This window comes from Sinohyriopsis cumingii, chromosome 2, assembly GCF_028554795.1.
Source record: "Sinohyriopsis cumingii isolate HCF-2022 chromosome 2, ASM2855479v2, whole genome shotgun sequence".
Taxonomy (NCBI): Eukaryota; Metazoa; Mollusca; class Bivalvia; order Unionida; family Unionidae; genus Sinohyriopsis; species Sinohyriopsis cumingii.
In genome coordinates this window covers 65,995,095-66,012,215 of record NC_142962.1, presented here as the reverse complement: position 1 = coordinate 66,012,215, position 17,121 = coordinate 65,995,095, and the positions used below count along the sequence as shown (strand labels likewise).

Sequence of the window (17,121 nt, the reverse complement as noted above, 5' to 3'; positions counted from 1 at the left end):
TAGACTGCAAAATTAGTTCCAGAAGACTATTGATTATGTCAGCTAAATTCTGGGCAGTTTATTATTTTTGGTGTAACTCAAATACAAGAATGTTGTATAAGCAGGTATTTATGTAGAGAACTGACATGAGATAAAAAGTTGCAATCACATTAATTCCAATTCGTTTTCATATGTATAATTCCTGGTCACAAATTAGGGGTGTTAAAGAAGCAAAAAACACACATTTAGAAAATAATTACGAATAAGTTTCAAACCAGTTTTGTTCAGTTTTGATTTACATACACCATGTCATATATCAAAAAAAGAAAATACAGCACAGACATAACATCTGTTGGTATTGTCCTCAATAATTTCTTTTTTTTAAAATTGTTTTGCATCTCTTGCAGTTTTCCTGGATTTAAAAATGTACACAGAAATTTTTCAATAATAATAATAATTTACACAGCTTTAGATAAGCAGTGTACATGTATTCTGCATATTTTATGCAAACTAATCAACTAAACCTGCACAAGAAATTTTCTGATGCATTCAAATCATGAAAACAAATTCATTTTAAGCATTTGGTTTATAGCATATACAATAAGTACAGTCCATGTTGTATAGTGGCGCATTCAATGTACATTTCAGTGATAGTACTTCATCACCTGAGAACACTCCCTCAGACAGAGACGTGATCAAATGCACTCTAAATCTGTCATGGTCACTTAGTCGTTGATGAATTCATAAGGACATAATTACAGATATCTTCACAGTTAGAAGTTGCATTTCATATGCAAAATACACCATTAAAATTAAAATTAAAAAAAAACACTACTAAATAAGTGAATAACAATACCCTTTTTTTTATAAATCTTCTTCAAAACCCTGATTTAAACTGTAGTTTAAGATTCTTTAAGCAAATTTACCAAAACGATATATACATTTAAATTTATCTGACTATAGATTTTCTTTAGAAACTATATACCGGAAGTGCTTTGTCAAATCTGTAAAGAGGAAGAGAACTGACATGGATTGGTTGTAATAATAAATTAATTCACAAGAAATCTGCATGCTTCAAACTTCTTTTCAGCAAAGAAACTTTATGACATATACCATTTGTGCTTGCATATAAGTTGAGTCTAACTGTCAATAACGTAGACCCTAATCTCTCCTCACATAACTTGTCAGTAGATTAGGGTCTGTGTTGTTTGTTCTACTGATTAATCCTAACAAAACCACACAGACCACCAGCATTTAAAACCATTTTAATAGTTATTAAAACATAAATGGCTTTAAGGCAAAACAGTAAAATAGAAATTACATACTTGTTCAATTTGATGTTCTCAACAAAATACCCAGTAGTATTCATCCCAAGGTACTGGGCTATCCTTCATCTACCCCCACATTCACCGCCACTCCCCCATACTTCCCAAAGAGAATAATGATGGTGATGATGATCATGATGAAAAAATGCTAAGACAATTAACAGCATTAATGCTACTGCAACTACTACAACACTGCTATAATAAATAAATGATGTCATCAAGAAGTACAACAACAGTAATGTGTGTGTTTTTTTTTAATTTTTACTGTAGCTTTAACAGTCTGAGTCATATTGCTATGATATCTGCAGTGCAGCAGTTTGTAGTGATGTCTAACACTGGGGCATCATGCTGCAGACATGTAGGATCATGTCCCACCCAGTCACATTATCCTGACACCAAGCCTTCCTGTCCTAACTCAAACCTCTTAATGCTGAGCACCTAGTGAGGCAACAGTTAGTACCTTTTTTATAAGTCTTTGGTTTGACTCAACTGGAGTTTGAACCTGCGACCTCTCGCATCTGAGACAATGCACTAACCACTTAGGCCACCATAGTGGTTGCAATAATAATAATAATAATCTTTATTGTTATTATCCATAGATAATAATTTTGATTAGGATGGGTGACAGTGCTGTGGTGGAGAGTGGTTATAAAGATAACAATGAATAGATTACATGTACATGTAGGGGGCCATGCAAAAGAATTCCCATTGTCGTGTTCCTTTGACCACTGTAAAAATGGTCACACTTTATCACTTTGCTAGAAATAAAAGGTTGATGATTGTAAATTCACACACCCTTGATATAAAGCTGTGACATTTGTTAAGTTGGATGAATAGTGACACTTATCAAAATTATCTACAGTGCATATATACATGCATCATTAATCCGACCATAACCTTTCTTAAATATGTCCTCAAAATAATTCTAAACACATTGTTTTGGAAGTATTTCTTTGAACATATATATCCAAGTTTGTATTCCAGCTTGACATTTACTGCTATGAGCAAAATTCCAATGTAGTGCTTTATGCCAACATGGGGGGGGGTAGAGACATACAACTGTTCCCACCACAGAAGATTCTGGCTCTTGTCAGTCAGTGATATATATATATAATGGAAGACTGCTCCAGTGGCCTAGTGGGTAGGTAGAGCATGTACCTTGGATACGGGAGGTCATGGGTTCGATCCCCAGCCGAGTCATACCAAAGACTTACAAAAATGGTACTCACAGCTGCCTCACTTGGTGCTCAGCATTAAGAGGTTAGTGTTAGAACTGGTTGGCATGGTATCAGGATAATGTGACTGGGTGGGACGTCATGCTACATGTCTACAGCATGATGCCCCAGTGGTAGACATCACTATAAACTGCCACACTGCAGACATCGTAGCGATATGACTGAAACATTGTTAAAGCTACGTTAAAAATCCAAATCCCACACACACACACACATATACTGGAATACATCATAAATACCCACTGAAACATGTTTAATATGCATTTCAAGGGACAGACATAGTGGGTTTATTATAAACAGAATTTAATCATGGAAAAGAAAATATATGTAGACCAGTTATCAATTTGAGCTTAAAAAATTCACTACTGTTTGTACAATTTAATATTAGTCTGAGCTTGTTAGTGGAAATAATGAAAAGAAATGAGTTAACACCAAGAGCACCTTCAGAATTATTTCCAGGGTGGGTGTGTGTGTGTGGGGGGGGGGGCAAATATAGTGGTCAACTATGTAGTTTTACAGATGTGATCCAAAACATGTTTAGAGGTGAAATCTGGGGTGGGGGTGGGGGGTGGGGGTCAGGTACCCATGGTAAACATTAGCATTACTTTCTTCTAGAACAGAACTGTTGAACTCCCCAGTTGACCCACTATGGTAACTTGCACAGAAAATTTAAGCTAAGTGCCAGGCACTTAGTGTTTGTGGGGCTCTGGATGACTGAGTTGTCTGGATGACTGAGTTTTCTGGATGACTCAGTTGTCTAAGGTGCTTGAATTTACAGATCACTCACACATCTCACCTCTGTCTGCACTAGTTCAAATCTTGGCTCAACCAAGATTAGTATATGTGAAAGCTACCCACTAACTTCCCATGGAAGGGTGGTTCTTTCTCCAGTAAATATACTGGCCATTATTTATAGCCTATCATGTGCTGAAAAAATTCAGCTCCTCAAAACAAACCAATTTGCAGTATTAAAAGCATCTCATTTATTTATTTGGTGGTGCACTATTACATCTTTTATTGTACCTCAAAAATATTGTTGAAAACTTTTGCTGTCGATAATAATGAAAACCTGGCCCCAGTCATGTACTATCATGTATATAGGATTTAGTTTTCAGTTGATGCTTGTGTATTTTTAAAAGAAAACAACTAGCAAAGCCATATTTCATGATTATTTTTATTTGAATTTATAAGCATTGGAATGTAATTTTATTTGCTGTTATTTTTATATGATTTATGGTACCAGATCACACAAAAGCTAGTGCAAGTTCATTTGTTATGTCAGTAGTATTTAGGACTACTGACCTTCATATAAGCTACCAAAATACAACACTGTTTTAAATTGATTTTAAAATTATAACTAACATCCATCCTATCATATCTGTTTCATTTTGTTTTTATTTAATTACTAATATAAGGTTTTTTTAATGCAGATTTTCATGGGTAGTATGTAAAGGTAAGAGATTTAAAAATGGTTTCTTTTCCTTCATTATGAAGTTGTACTCTTAGATTTTCTTATGGACTGAAATTAAAAAAACAATTTCAGTTTTAGTTCGTTATTGTACATGCTATATGTGATAACTTTCCTGTAGGACTTAAGGAATAACCAAATATTTTATGTGTGGGTTGGTTGTTTTTTGGGGGTTTTCATTGGGTTTTTTTGTGTCTGCTTTTGAACAGATATTTTTTTCCATCCAAAAGATGCAGTGTATTTGATTTCTAAGTCAGTTTTTATATTTCTTTAGATGCATTTTCTAGTTGTGATACTAATGGTGCTGTTTACTGCTGCTTCAATAGTTCCGTGACTACCTTCTTCTAATGCTACCTGTATTTTATTCAGGGTTTCGTTTATTCTGGTTGGATGGCTTCTAAGTCCAATCCCTTGCCTTTACCAACATGTATTAAAGTACCAGTTAGTAAGGAAAATGAAGGAAGCATAATAATAGATACCACTTCATTTATTTCAGCATTCAGGATGTACATTTCTTTAGCTAGAATAAAATGCAAAAGCTTGATTTGTAAATATAATAACAGTAAATTACGATAGGAATGTAGATGTAGATCTATATGGTACTAGTGGCCTCCTAGGATATTGATAATAGGCCCCGTAAGACATTGTTCATTGCAGTATGTCCTCATTGTATGGTGTCACAATTATCAGGTGTATAGTTTTTGTCCTGTTATCAATCAGGACTCAGGAGACATTTGCAGGTAAGGCGATTTTGTGATCTATTACAGAATATTGGTCCAGGGTTGTGCAGTACACAGAATGATGAACATTTAATACAAGGATAATTAACGAACATCAGCGTGAGTCAAGCTGTGAATAGGACTTAGAAACAGTCACCATATCCCACATACTGGGAATATATAAGGAAAAAGTTATTAATCACGTCAGCAATAAAAGCTTGAGAGAAATGAGAGAGGTTGGCTGTATTTTGGTCAGAATAAAGAAGGGACTTGATTAATTTCATTTAGATATACTTCAAAGGAATCTTATTTGGCCACCACACTGTTGACACGGCTTCGTGTTGTACAGGTATACACACGATACAGTATGCATTGTATAAACCGGAAGGGTACTTAACAGCACAAAATGAAATTGAACTGTTTTAGATTAAATGATTTTAAAGTTAAATTCTTAAATTTGATGAAAGTTTGAAAAATAAATTACCAGATATAAGAATGTAAAGTTACTAAGGTATATATTTAAACTCAAAAACAAATGAAATGTCACAACGTGCAACCTATGTCCGGTTCAGTACCCTTATGATTTATCAATCATTGATTCCATTCTTAGATTTGATAATTCCTCTTATATATTACACTTGTGGAGGGAGAAACATGTCGTCAATAACAATGGTAAAGGTAGCTGTGGGGGAAGAGTATATACGGCTGATAGTCTTCAACCATTACCAGGAAAACATTTTTAAAAACCTAAATGGAGTTTGAATTTGCCTTCTGAATATAGGGCTAAAGTATGTAAGAAATCAGTCAAATTTGTGTATTAATGTCATGAGTCTCAGAGCTAGCTAGCTAGATCATCCAGTCATCTGTAATGAATGATCTAGTCAATTTCAGTAACTTCCTGATACACTTAACCCTGCTGTTGGATAAGTGTACCAACTTGGAGTCACCTACTATTTGTGGACTTCCTATTTATGACCCTGACCAGTTCAAATCCAACAGTTGATAGCTTGACCACTGGTTAGAGTACTGAAAGTCACTGAGTGTAGCTATGTTGTGATTAGCCCTACTGTATATCTGTTAAAATGTGTGGTCCCTGATAATTTTCTTCACTGCATCAAACATGGATCTAGACAGGTTTTTGAAAACTTTTTGGTATTAGTAGGTAAGTCAGATAGTTTTGGCCTTATTGGTGACAGTACTTTTTTTTATTTATTGAAAGAATTTGTGGATGGGAAGCTACAATTGAATATGTATTGTAAAGATAGGTAAGAGCCAACAATTTCTGCATATAAACCTTTTTACATTTCATATTCATGGTGATTGCAGGATTAGTCACTGCAGTGATATTTAAGCTCTGATGCTGATGTGATGTGATTTGGATTTTTAATGTAGCTTTAACAATTTTTTAATCCTATAACTACAATGTCTGCAGTGTGGCAGTTTATAGGGATGTCTAGCACTGGGGCATCATGCTGCAGACATGTAGCATGATGTCCCACCCAGTCACATTATCCTGACACCAGGCTGACCAGTCCTAACACTAACCTCTTAATGCTAAATGCCAAACAAGGCAGCTGTTAGTACCATTTTTATAAGTCTTTGGTATGATTCGGCTGAGGATCGAACCCACGACCTCCACATCTGAGGCAGGTGCTCTAACCACTAGGCCACCGGAGCGGTAAACTCTGATGGATTACTGTTGTAAATAATGTAGTGACATGAAGGTGTGTGATATTATTCTATTTTAGTTATTTCCCTTATTTAGCAAAGAAAAGTTTTATTTTTGTAGTTTATGATTTTAATGTGACAGTGAATCAGTATTTAATGCAAGAAAGCTCCTTATTTGTTGAAGATTTTTTCGTTCAGTAAAGATAAATACTTCATTGATTATGAAACCTATGCCTTAAATTGAATCACAATAATACAAAAGACCAGTTTGAAATCAGAGCATCAGAAGGCAAAATGCAGTGTTCGATATGGATAATGTTAGAGCTGGTTTGAAGGCATCATGTACTGTACAAAAAGACACCAAAAAACTCCATTTAAAAGTAAATATTTGCTTGTTGTATCTTGAGATATCAATGCAAAAACTTTAATTTTTCTTCAATTTAGAATTCTTTGTTGAATTAGATTGTGAATCTAGCCATGTATAGTGCAGTTTTTGTTCAATTAAGCATTACAGAAGGGTCAGTCTCAAAGTGTTTTGTTAAATATTTAATGAGGGACACCATAGAATCATTGGTGAATTTGGTGTAATAAAGTTTTGTAGCAAATGCAGATTTTGGGTCTACTTGAAAAATAAAAATTGTGGGGAGGAGGAAATCTCTCTTCCCCTCATCCCACTATTTACTAAAAATAGGGACATGATTTAACATACCGGGTGGTAGACAAAGGTAGAGCTTGCATATGTGATGTGTAATATTTGTATATTCCATTGCTTTCTGGTATAATTATTGCTGTGTAATTATTGCATATTCCATTGATTTCTGGTGTAATTATTGCTGTGTAATTATTGCATATTACATTGATTTCTGGTGTAATTATTCCTTTGTAACTTTTGCATATTCCATTGATTTCTGGTTTAATTATTGCTGTGTATTTTTTGCATATTCCATTGCTTTCTGGTGTAATTATTGCGTTGTAACTTTTGCATATTTCATTGATTTCTGGTATAATTATTGCTTTGTAATTTTTGCATATTTTATTGATTTCTGGTTAATTATTGCTTTATAACTTTTTATTGTTTATTCCATTGATTTCTGGTGTAATTATTGCTTTGTAACATTTGCATATTCCATTGCTTTCTGGTGTAATTTTTGCTTTGTAACTTTTGCATATTCAATTGATTTCCGGTGTAATTTTTGCTTTTTAACTTTTACATGTTCCATTGATTTCTGGTGTAATTATTGCTTTGTAAATTTTGCATATTCAATTGATTTCTGGTGTAATTATTGTTTTGTAACTTCTGCATATTCCATTGATTTCTGGTTTAATATTTGTTTGGCAATTTTTGTGTGTGTATATTCTGTTGTTTTCTGTCATAATTTCTGCTGTGTAAGTTATGCATATTCCATTGATTTCTGGTACATTATTACTTCAAATGTGCAATTATGCATCCTAGAATAGACCTATCTCTCCTCCCCCTCTCTGTCTGCCCCCACTGTCCATCTGTCTTTCTCTCTCTCTCTCTCTCTCTCTCTCTCTCTCTCTCTCTCTCACACACACACACACACACACACCATACTAACTTATCAACATGATAGTAACCTCTAATTCTGAAGTTAGAAGATTGTCTCTGAAATGAATTCCCTTGTATATATATATATATATATATATATATATATATATATATCACTCTTCTCATTATCAGAGGCTAAGTGAATTTCTGCCTGGACTTTCTTCTGTTTATCTGTAATCAAAGACAGCCAGATAACAGAAATCTCCCCAGGTCATTTACCAAAATTCTGACAGCCTGTACAAAAAACTATTTAAAACTCCTCTCCAGGCATATTTTTCTCTGTCTGTTTATTTTGTTGTCTTAGGAATGGGACTGTTAATCAAGTGTAGGGGAACAGTATGCCAAGAGAGAATTTTAGCCAAGTATTCTAAAGAAGCTTCTACTATTCAGTTTCTTATTCTGTCTCAGAGGGTGAGAACAAACTTTCCAGAGATTTCTAGATGCTCTCACTAAGGGATATGAGACTTGTATAAACAGAATATTGGACAATACATTCTTGCACCATGCAGTGCACAGCTGCAGTGGGTTTTGTGCACTTTTGAGCACTGTTTCATCACCAGGGCTATTTCACAATTGCATGGAGCCACTTCACAGCCTCTATCATACCTGTCCAGACATGTAGGCTATTTTATAACTGATCGTTTTTCCTCTTATTTTACAAGGTCCTGAAATGGCATCTGGCTGTTTTATAACCAATCCATTGGATGCTTTATATATTACCAATTTCTGAGGTTGTGGCCACATTTCATTTAAAGCTGTTTTGAAAGTATTATTTTTTCAGCAATCTGAAAGTGTGGAAAGTAAGAAAGACATAGAGAATGATAGATTAAGAGAAGGATTACATTAGTCTCTCTAGGACAGTGCTGTCCAACCTTTTTGACACCATGGGCCACTGAAATTTTATTTCTTGAAGCCAAGGGCTGCAACAGAAAACTGAAAAGCAACGACTGTGAAGCTGCTCGAGTTCTGGTGGGCCATTTAAAATCAGCCCATGGGCTGTGGGTTGGACAGCACTGCTCCAGAGTCTCACAGGGTTAGTATGCCCCCTCAAGGGGAGATTATAAATTGGTGGAGAGGGAGTTATGCCCTCCCATTATGGAGGAGCAGCACTCTGTCTCTCTCTCTTCCTCTAGGATAGAGAGATAATTGTGCCTTCCCCTCAGAAGCAACACCCTCTCTCACTTTAATCCAGAAGAGCATACAATGAGCCACCCCCCTTTCTTTGAGTTGGAGTCAGCACCCTCTGTTGGTCCACAGCTTGGTGCAGACTAAAGATGAGTTGTACCACCTGTAAAGGTGGAGCAGCACCATTTCATTCCCTGTGGTCCATTTTCAGTTATGAGATTGAGGCCTCTGGTGGGTAAGGGGAGAGAGAGCTCAGATCTAAGTCGATCATATCTGGAAAGGTTTCCTCAGTCAGGGTGCCCCAGACCAAAGCTAATTATGAAGCTGGTCATGGTCGTGGCGATCCAGACCCTGCTTAACATTCAGAATGAAACTGCTGAGCTTAATGACCAGGACTTTGATATTGACTGGAACAAATATTTCGCAGAAGTCAAAATACACTTACTGTACCTACTTCTTTAGTGATATTTTTGCCAAATCTGATTAGGATCTAGGAAGAACAGACATTGTGGAAAATAGGATAGACATGGAGGAAAGTCCACCAGTTAAACAGAGACCATACAAGCTTCCTTTCTGTCAAAGAGAGGAAGTTAGAAATCAGGTGCAAGATTTATTAAATAGGGATGTAATATGACCTACAACCAGTCATTGGGCAAGTCCTGTCATACCAATAAAAAGAAAACCGATGGAAAATATAATTTCATGATTGACTATCACTGTTTGAATTCTGTGTGCAAAAAGGATGTCTATCCCCTTTACAAAATTAAAAGAAATGCTAGAAGCTTTTAGCATCTGTCAGTACTTCACTTGTTTTGATTGCAAGTCTGGATACCATCAGGTACCAATTAGCAAATATGATAAAAAGAAAAAGATATTTGTTTCCTTGGAAGGCTTCTATTAGTTTACTGCAAAGGGATTTGGACTGTGCAATGCTCCCAGAACCTTCCAACGACTTGTGGATCTACCATTTGCAGTAATTAAGGGGAACTTTGTTCTGGTATGCATTGATATCATGATATTGTTTCCTCTGACTTTGATGACCATATGCTATTAATGTCAAGGAGGCCCTATTGTTTGTGTATGTTATTTCCCATGGTATCAGTAACACAGTCAGTATATTCTTGTTCCTTTATTTACTATTACACAGCTATGCCTCTAACAATAAACCAATACACATCTGTCATCTTCATTCAAACTGATCTTAACTCCTCTCTGCTCTAATTCTACTCCTCTATCTGCCTTCCTCCTCAATCTTAGTAACCCTACCTTCTCACATTCTCATGTCAGGTCATTCCCCCATTAGTTTCATAATTAGCTTGGGTCTGGGGCACCATGAGCACTATTAGTGTCTGGGGCAACATAACAAGTATGACTGGAAAATTGTTAAAGCTACGATAAAAATACAAATCTCACGTTTGCACACATGCATGTGTGCACACACACACACACACAAACATAAAAACACACAAATGAATGTGAATATATGGTCTGTAATTGATTTTTCAATTGAAAATATTGTACATGTAAATATGTATTGGTAACTAATTATTTTTAATTGACTTAACATTTTTGCATCCTGCCACTAATTTTACTGATATTTATCCATTACTGGCCAAAGACTACGTAGAAATTTAGAGAAAAAAACATAAGCAAATAACATGGGGTACTTTTAAAGGTACATTGTCTGAGGAAAGTCATTTTTTTTAGGGGGAAGATAAGTCACTGTGCCCCAGACCTAAGCTAATTATGAAGCTAATGGTCCCAGGAAGAATCTTCACTCTGCATCAGTAGTTTGGATACGGCAGTGTTCTTAGCCCTTCAGGGTTGCATCCACTAAATAAGATGTCACTTCATTATGTTCTCTTCTGAGAACATGTTGGTGGTGATGTACCTCAGGAGACAAGATGCACACATGCACCTTCTCTCTGTGTGAACGTTTGGAACATCCTTTGCTGGGCAGTTTCAGAAGAATTTAACCTCTGGGTTCACCACATTCCTGGCAGAAATAATATTTTAGTACAGTAGTTTTCAAACTTTTTTTTCCGACTCAGAATATGGTTTATGCCAACAGCCCAACAATTACATCTTATGACTACATTTTTCATAAAATCAAAATATCATAATACATTTGAATCAGCAAGGTAACCCATTGCCTGATGTTCCTCAACCCATAATTCAACAATCTCTGTTGTAGACAGTCCGTCAAAGAAAGGGAAGATAGTCCTCATGGAATGGTCACAACCAACCGGTAGCAAACTCCCTGTTCAGACTTTGTGGAACTCCTTTGGTGGACTTGTTTGCCAACAAGCTCCCCATCACATTTTCAGTCCTTGACCAGAGGGCCTGGGCAGTGGATGCTTTCAGCCTGAAATGGGATCATCTGTTTGAATTATGAATGATCCCATGTGTTTTACACAAAGTCAGTCACTCCACAGCTCAGCTTATTTTAATTGCCTCTCAGTGTCTTCTGAATCAGCTAATGGATCATTCCAGGACCTTATCTCAGAGAAGGAACCTCTGTGGCAGCACAGAGGTCCTCCCCTACACAACAGCCCACAGATTTTCCACATTCATGCTTGGCTCATTTCAAATGGAAATGGTCACTCTGCAAAGATCAAAGTTGCCAGTAGCATCATTCAGTCCAAGAGAAGGTGTATGATGCCCAAATGAAGAATCTTTTGTAACTGGTATTATACCAGACCATACACAACAATATGGATGGAAATATTGATGAAACCAGAAGCAATACCAAATATATATGGTTGGGATTGAAAAAGAATTATGTGAAATGTCTATAAAAGTTTTTATACTCCTTTCAGCTTTCCAACAAATGTATACCTCTCTCATTCATGCAGACATTCAGATGTGTGCACAATATAGCATCAGATGTACACAGTAACAGTACAATAATAGAATAATGTTTTTTATCAGAACCTATTGGACTTAAGGCCTCCAACTATTGGAGCAAATATGAAATCCTTTAGAATACTTACTGGTCCACTCTAAAAGTTACTGGTTTCACGAGGCATGACATACAACAATTTTGAATGCAGAATAAAAAATGGATTCCCACCCCCTTTCTGTTCAAAGTATACCCTCAAATATATACTGTCCATCATTTGTGAAATGCCATTATTTTCAGGTTAGTGTACAGTTTGTACTCCCATAAATTATTCATATCTTGTGGCAGGTAATTCTCAAACATTTTAATGTTTATTAAAAATAGTTTATATGATTGAACTTGTTTTGTGAAAATAGAACAATCATTTAAGCTTATACTCAAAAATGTAAATGGATAATTCTGGAGATTGGAGGTATTTGTGACATTAACAATGTTTGTTGAACAGAAGAAAACAAAAAATTTGTGGGAATCACACCATATTATTTGGCATGGCAGGCAGATGCTCTAATGTAGAACTGCCAACCAGTGGTACACAGGGGTATCGATTGCACATATACATGTATATTGGCTTACACTGTCTAGCTACCAACCAGTGGTACACAGGGGTATCTATTGCACATAGATATTGACTTATACTGTCTAGCTACCACTAACCAATGGCACACATGGGTATCAATTGCACAAAGATATTGGCTTAAATTGTCTAGCTACCAACCAATGCCACACAGGGGTATTGATTGTACATAGATATTGACTTATACTGTCTAGCTACCAACCAATGGCACACATGGGTATCAATTGCACAAAGATATTGGCTTAAACTGTCTAGCTACCAACCAATGCCACACAGGGGTATTGATTGCACATAGATATTGACTTAAACTGTTTAGCTACCAACCAGTGGTGCACAGGGGTATCTACTGCATAGAGATATTGGCTTACACTGTTTAGCTACCAACCAATGGTACACAGGGGTATCTGTTGTACATAGATATTGGCCTACACAGTTTAGCTACCAGCCAATGGCACATGGGTTATCTACTGTACATAGATATTGGCTTCCTCTGTTAAGCTACCAACCGATGTGTTACTACTATACAAGTCTTTTTTCTTTACTGATTATTTTATTATTTTTCCAGTGTATTATTTTTAATTATGTTTACAGATTTCCTAGTTAGCATACATGGTGTACATTATTACAGTTCATTTTCAGGTGATCCTTTTGTATAGTACAGGCTCCACTATTTTAGATACGCCTCCATATGACACGGTGTATTCTTTTGTGATGTCCATCTGTCTGTATGTGACTTATTTGGTTTCTGCACAAACACATGTAATACATGTTGAAACATAATGGTGGCAACTGATTGTGGCTGATGTGTGATTAGGAGCTTTCCACTGCACAGGTCAGTTGAGTAGACCAAACTAGAGGTAGAATAATTGGGGGTTCATCTTTTGTTTAAATTGATGAGAAAGACAAAAAATTGAGTCTGTTTCAAAAGGTATGATTTTTTTTCAATGGCATGAAGAAATGAAGCCAGTTGCTACTGGAGTCTGAGTATACAGTACCATAAGCAGAACTGTAGAGGTTGTAATAAAAATAGCTGCATTTGTATATTGGTTCTGCTGTGTTTGTGTCAGGTAATGGATATAACACATCTTCATCAGGGAATAATGCTATCAGAGTAGTAGTTCTGAATGATATTGCCCAAAAGACCAGTTTGCTTTCAAAATATATTGCTGTTAAAAAACTCTTTCTTGTGAGTGTCTTGGACCTCCAGTGTGTGGTTCTGAGCTGTTTTTAAAATTTGGTATACAGTTGTTGTTTTTTTTATAAATGAAATATGGCTTTTGATTTCAATTTTAGATATTTTACAGACCTCTGTTTTTAAGGAATCCAAAACAGCTGTTTACTTAAATTGAGATGATGGTATTAGTACATGCTGGATGCGTTCCTTCCCTTTACATATTGAAGCATTCGTAATTACCTGCTGATCTCATTGAGTCTCTTAATGGCTTAGACACTCAGATGACATCAGCATTGATTCTTCCCATTTAACATGATAAACAACAAGTTTTCAAACCAGTTCCCCTATTCACTCTGCTGTTGTATGTATTAATTAACAGTGGTATATTGTCATTGTTCATGCCCTTTGATAACTCATTTACACTGCATATTCAAATATGGCTCATCTTTAATTTTTCCAACAAAGGTGATAAAATCAATTGATTTTCTAAATCAATTGTTTTTTTCCACAGAGTTCTTTTGTTGATTAATTCATGAGCAAATTGGCTCTGTAGATTGCAGGTGTCCCTTGATAGCTCCTTTCATTCATTAGTATTCTTCTCAGTAGACAAGATCACCATTTATAATTCATGCCTTAAATTGTAACAATGGCAAATTCATTAAATATTGTATTGAGTCAGTTCTGATAAAAGGTGACAATTCACATGTGAGACTGTTGTGCAAAGAATCTTGGATGCATTGGAGCTATATGTACATGTATTGCAAATAAGTTAACCAGTCTAATTTCAGGTGTTACATGTGCAGAAATGGCACAGTCTTTCATGACTTTCAGAACCTTATCCTAGTGTTCACAAGTTTTGTACCAGTTAACACTGGACACATAGATGCATTTAATACTGTCTTTGTAGTATTGGAAATATTTATGATACTCAAGTAAGTATGATGTACATATGTGTTTCTCTTTAAAACAATTGGGTATTTTTGAACCCTTGATTCTCAAAGTACTTTTGCAGACAAGTATTTAAGAATGGTCTTTATTACAGTTTTGAGCATTGTATTAACAACTGGCAATCATTTGATTCAGTTGGACCTTACTGACCAATAGATTTTATGCAGATACACTTCACTTTTGGAAACCAGTTTTAATGGGTGAATTTTGATGATGTCACCAAATTTGAATATTTCTTTGCATATTTGACCATTTGTGCATTGGTATTGCACATAGATTACAAATTTAGCCATTCCTTGACAATTTATAAGAATTTTTTTTTTTAAAATGGTAAGTAGGTCTTGCACCAGAAGGTAGGACTGAATTAGATACCATCTGTACTTGACTGCTCCAGTGGCCTAGTGCTTAGAGCATCCATCTCGGAAGCAGGAGGTCGTGTGTTCGATCCCCGGCCAAGTCATACCAAAGACTTACAAAAATGGTACTAACAGCTGCCTCGCTAGGCGCTCAGCATTAAGAGGTTAGTGTTAGGACTGGCCAGCCTGGTGTCAGGATAATGTGACTGGTTGGGACATCATGCTACATGTCTGCAGCATACTGCCCTAGTGCTAGACATCACTATAAACTGCCACACTGCAGACATCGTAGCGATATGACTGAAAAATTGTCCAAGATACATTAAAAATCCTAATCACACACACACACCATCTGTACTTGCATACAAGCCAGGTCCAACTGCAAGAAGCTCAGACATTGATCTGCCTTCACATAATCAGGGTCTGTGTTGTTTATTCTGCTATTTCACAGAACAAACTGCATAGATCCATATCTACTATTATGTGATGGTAGATCTTGAACTATACAGTTTGCAGTTGGATCCGACTTACATGTGAGTATGTGTATATGGTGCATCATATTGCAAGCCTAACTTAAACATTTGATTCACCTATAGCAGGGCTGTCCAACTTTTTTGCATGACAGGCCACACTTCAGTTTTTTTCTGGCTGACATGACCATTCATAAATTTGGTTGAAGTTTTCCACTAATAGTGGACATGAGTTATGAAATGTTGATGGGCCAGATATAAACCTTTGGCAGGCAGGATTCTGACCTGTGGGTCAAATGTTGGACAATACTGGCCAGTATCAAGGAAAAGTGACTTGGTTGATACATTTAAACTACTTAGGCATTACCTATACAATGGGTATTTGATTTGGTGAATATTTGGAGGAGATTGACATTTAGTGAATTGTGATATTTTATTCTAAGGATCCTGAATCTTTGATGCAGTAGTATATTGAATGCAGTCATAATACACATTGAGGTATTCTGCAAGAAAGACATAAAGTTCAGAAACAAATTCTTGATTGTCTTGTATTTGATACTGTGAAGGGGCTAATTTCTGTCGATCTACAAAAAGCACATTAGTTTGGGGCAGAGAACAATTAAATACATTTATGGGGACAGGCGCTTGTTAAATCGCTATACTGCAGTGCTTCCAAATGTCTGGTCGGTAGTGCTAGTGATTTTTAAATTAAGCGTTCATTTACTTAACAGCGAGATGTGCTATTCAGGACGCATCTAACTTCAATTTCATAGTGGCACTGTCAAACTTGAAAACTTCCAGGAACCGTTCGTCGAAAACCTGGTAGGTCAAGTTGACCTCAAATTTTGCCACCTAGATAAAAGGCAGTAAATACATTTCATCCTGATGGGTTACGCTAAATAGGGCCGTGTTTCCCACACAAAATTTCCTAGCTGTAAGTATTCCCTCCCATCAAAAAATCTAAGTAGCCTAAGCTTTGCTGCAAGAATAAAGGTACAGGGGACTCCGAGAGTCAATTTGGAAGAAATTTTCTTGTAAAACATTTGTCCAGGGGAATGGATGCCTCGAAGGTTGACGGACACAATTTTGGCAGTAGAAGCAAGAAACGCTTAGCACAAAAAGGTGAAAATAGCTCTTCAGATGTACTCCCAGAAGTATCCTCAGATGTACATATGCACTGATGTATCCAAGCATATGTGTATCTACATGCTTACATATCCACCTACCCACACAAAGTTTGAAGGCTGAAGGGAGGTGAAACAGTAGGAAGGTTGGAGAGAATAAGGAAAAGGAAAGAAAAGGAAAGGCGAAAGGACTGAGAACAGCTACAGTGAAATTGGAGTGAACAGAGATAAGAAGGTTATGCAAGTGTACAAGGCAACGACTTTGATTGTTCACTCGATTGTATGTTGAACTAATTCTATCAGTAAAACAGATCAGCTATTTTTACAAATACATTTGTGTTTTGAAATTCAGTGAAAGATTTATTCCAAAAAGATGTGTATCTTCCTAATGTATTGTATTATCACCATTGTTTATGTAATTGATTAAATTTTGATTTTCTATGTACGGGGGCTCGAGTTGTTCTGTTCTGTTTATTCTACCTAT

At 36.1% G+C, this 17,121-nt stretch overlaps 1 protein-coding gene across 3 annotated transcripts in view; it reads left to right on the top strand.

Annotated features, from left to right (window-relative positions):
• The window catches only part of LOC149805074 (alpha-mannosidase 2-like), a 292,719-nt gene that overhangs the window by 148,017 nt on the left and 127,581 nt on the right, over positions 1 to 17,121 (top strand). Inside the window, exon 1 of one of the 3 annotated variants that reach the window (XM_089947114.1) lies at positions 4,652 to 4,747. The exons of the other annotated variants lie outside the window; for them this stretch is intronic. The gene's annotated coding sequence lies outside the window, so the exon portion shown is untranslated. Of the gene's footprint in view, positions 1 to 4,651; positions 4,748 to 17,121 lie in introns of those variants that run through there. 3 annotated transcript variants of the gene reach the window in all.